Source organism: Clupea harengus, chromosome 20, assembly GCF_900700415.2.
Source record: "Clupea harengus chromosome 20, Ch_v2.0.2, whole genome shotgun sequence".
NCBI classification, from domain to species: Eukaryota; Metazoa; Chordata; class Actinopteri; order Clupeiformes; family Clupeidae; genus Clupea; species Clupea harengus.
Window position 1 is genome coordinate 9,174,458 of NC_045171.1, and position 4,365 is coordinate 9,178,822.

The following is a 4,365-nucleotide window of genomic DNA, read 5'->3' on the forward strand; positions in this document are numbered from 1 at the left end:
CGTGAGGGCCCGCCCCCGCGTGACTGGTCCAGCTGTGTGAGCCATAGTGTTGCAGCTGTGGCTTTCTTCTCCCCTCTCAGCATTATTAATAGAACTCTCTAGAAATAGAGATTTGGGACTCGCAGCGTGTGCTCGGGATTTGATTTGATTACCTCGCCATAAAAGGAATGAGACCTTTGGACACAATATTGAGGGAGTGTTGTGTTTGTGTGTTTATGTTTGTGTGCGTGTGGGAGGGTGTGCGTGTGTGTGTGTGGTCTGTTTGTGTGTGTGGTGTGTGTGTGTGTGTGTGTGTGTGTGTGTGTGTGGTCTGTGTGTTCATACATCCCACTCCTGTCTCCCTCAGTTCTGCATCTTGAAAATGTCACGACTCCCTTCTAATAATATCTCCGAGACAACTGTGTTTATCAGACAGTTTGGGAAAGCAAGAAAAGGAAAAAAAGAACAGCCATAAGTAAAGATCGTGATGAGGCCCGGCCACTGCTGGGAGTCAGGGCATTGCGATTGGGTTGAACTAGAAACTGGAATAGGTCAGAATTGTTTTCGTAATAAAACAGACGTGTTTTATTTCCCCCGACGCATGTGTTCTTGGGAGAGGAGCTCTGGGTTTATCCTCTGACTAGACGAGCCACGGGAGTGTTTGCGAGCGCTCTGTGCCTTGCAGGTGTGGCGTGGCGTCGCCAGACGGTGGCCGACACCGGGCCGAACCTGAACCTGGATCTTATGCGGATCTATTGAGTCCGTTCTAGATTGGGGCCAACTCCGGCCCAGATCAGGGGCGATTCCGTTCCAGATTAGGGCCGATTCCGTTCGAGCATCAGTGGCCTCTTGAGCTGGTGGTGGTTGCTACAGTGGAGGCGGTCGTTGATGAGCGAGGCCTCTTCTGCAGGGCTTCATGGGGCTTTTGTTTAATACCATGTTGTTCTCTTTAATTTCCTGTCAAAAAGTGGCTCACAGATTTGATTTCCTGCCGCGGGAGAAATGTGATCTGCTTCATGCACATTGGGGTTGGGGGTGACTGGGTGGGTGGACAGCTCTCTCCCCCGTTCTCAAACGTTAAACGCATGTCTCTTTAATTTTATTACTTGCATATTTCAGAATGACGTTCTTAAAAAGGGGGGATTTGGGATGAGTTTGACAAAGCCAGTGTGCTGTTTTTGGTACTGTGGAGAGGATGAAGTTGAGCAGAACTTGGATCTGGGTCTGAGGAAGAGAGGACAATCTGGCATCAATTATCATGTCTGGCCTGCCCTACATCTTAAAACATGTCCTTCATTGTTTAATGCCTGTAACGAGATATACTGCATATGCCAGATATCAAAGCTCCAGTCCAGAGATTATATCCACTTATCAGTGTTGGTGTCAGTTCATGAGGACAGTGACCTTAAGGGAACTAAACTGGGCCTCATGACTTCCTAAAATCTTTTGGATGGACATGTTGGAAGAGCTAGAACCAGAACCAGACTGTTAGTATTGCTTGCACACTATTGTAAACGGGAACTTAAGCAAAATGTCCTGGCTGTTCCTGTATTAGAGGGCTCTCTCTTCCGTGCTCCACTGAGCATATAAATATTTTCATGCAGAGGGTTATCATAACATGACCTCATGAAATAGCAAAACAAAGCATTCCTTCTGCTTTAGAGTCCAGAGCCTCTGAACCCGAGTGCACCCGCCTGTCTCACCCACGGTCTCTCACTTTCTTTGCTCTCACTCACTCTCTCTCTCACTCACTCACTCACTCACTCACTCACATTCACTCATTCACACTCACTCACTCACTCACACTCACTCACTCACTCACTCACTCACATTCACTCATTCACACTCACTCACTCACTCACTCACATTCACTCACTCACACTCACTCACTCACTCACTCACATTCACTCATTCACACTCACTCACTCACTCACATTCACTCATTCACACATACTCACTCACTCACTCACTCACTCTCTCACTCACATTCACTTATTCATACTCACTCACTCACTCACTCACTCACTCACTCTCTCTCTCTCACTCACATTCACTCATTCACACTCACTCACTCACATTCACTCATTCACACTCACTCACTCACTCTCTCACTCACATTCACTCATTCACACTCACTCACACACATTCACTCATTCACACTCACTCGTTCACACTCACTCACTCATTCTCTCTTTCACACACATTCACTCATTCACACTCACTCACTCACTCACTCCCTCACTCACATTCACTCATTCACACTCACTCAATCACTCACTCTCTCACTCACATTCACTCATTCACAATCACTCACTCACTCATATTTACATATACACATTTACCCACTCTCTCACTCACATTCACTCATTCACACTCACTCACTCACTCACTCACATTCATTCATTCACACTCACTCACTCACTCTCTCACTCACATTCACTCATTCTCACTCACTCACTCACTCTCACTCACTCACTCACTCACTCACTCTCTCACTCTCTCACTCACATTCACTTATTCATACTCACTCACTCACTCACTCTCTCTCTCACTCACATTCACTCATTCACACTCACTCACTCACATTCACTCATTCACACTCACTCACTCTCTCACTCACACTCACTCATTCACACTCACTCACACACATTCACTCATTCACACTCACTCGTTCACACTCACTCACTCTCTCTCTCACTCACATTCACTCACTCACTCACTCACTCACTCACTCACTCACATTCACTCAATCACTCACTCTCTCACTCACATTCACTCATTCACACTCATTCACACACTCACATTTACTCATTCACACTCACTCACTCTCTCACTCACATTCACTCATTTACACTCACTCACTCACTCACTCACTCACATTCACTCATTCACACTCACTCACTCACTCTCTTTCTTTTCCCCTGACCTTTTCTCTCCCTCTGTCTCTCTCCCTCTCTTTTTCTTCCTCTCTTTCTCTTTACCTCCACTGCCTCAGTCGATCCACCCATCCGTTAATTAAAGAAAAGTTAGAATAAGCCTGAAGTTGCCAAACTTGTTTGCAGAGCTGTAGGAGAATACACAGGGCCCAAGACCTTTGGAATATGTCTGCCTTCTGTGGGGCTGTAAGTAGGTCATGAAACTGGAACCTTGGGTATTTTCTTCAGCTCCCCCCCATCCACACACACACACACCAACGCAGGGGCTGTGTGTGATTGGGGGGGGTGGAGTAGGGGTCCGGGTCAGTCGTCATACTCCGTCACCTGGCTGTAATTGGCCCAGTGAGCCTCCAAACCACAGACTTGTGGCGGCCCTGTTTTTGCATTCATATACTTGGAGGTGATTGAGAGAGTTCCCAAATTGACTTGTAAAATGTGGCTAGACAGTTCCTCCCACAGGGTACGGGGCGGGCGGGCGGACGGACGGACGGACGAAGGGCTATTAATGCTCTGATTCAGCAGTGCAATGTGATAGGGTCAGGTGATTCCGGCGAGGCTTGAGGCTTCTAGTTGAGATGAGTTGGCACCACGGACAGCCATGTGCTGTTCCCATCTGTGCCCCCCCCCCCCCTCGGGTGTCACGTCTGAAGCCACCCAGATCATGTCTGAAATGTTTACAAACACTATTGCAACATTCTTGACACACACACAATATGTGCCCCATATATAGCCGGACTCCGGGACAGAATTGGACGGGTTGTGGAGTAGAGTCTGTCGGGTCCACACCAGACCTATTCTACAGTCAGGCTCCATCCTCCCTGCAGAGACCATGTTTGATGGCACATTGATAACGTCTGAAATGTTTAAAAACAGTATTGCCACATTCTTTACACGCGCAGAAATACGACTCATGGAGGCTGGCTCTGGGGTGGAACTAGCCCTGGCGGTGGTTCCACTCCAGATCTGCGACAGGTCTGTTTCACAGTCTGGCTTTATGTGATTCCACCCCAGATCTGCGACAGGTCTGTTCCACAGTCGGCCTTTATGTGATTCCACTCCAGATCGGCGACAGGTCTGTTTCACAGTCGGGCTTTATGTGATTCCACTCCAGATCTGCGACAGGTCTGTTCCACAGTCGGGCTTTATGTGGTCCACAAACGCTGCTGATTGCTCCAGCAGAACCCAGTTGACAGTTTCAACAGACAATAGCCAAAGCCAGTGGAGAGGAAAAAATAGAGCCCCTTTGATGAATGTGCTGTGAAAGCCGAACCCCTCTGTGGAAATGAAAAACTTATTTTTTTCTTCGGGAGGAAAGGGAGACTTTAATTTCAATGTGTCATTTCAAGCCTTCGAGTCTGAAGGGGTTCCGTTTCCTCTCAGTTCCTGTGGATGGTATTTGGATGTGTATAAATGTGTCATAGTTTTCCTCCGCACCTGGAAGACTTTGAGG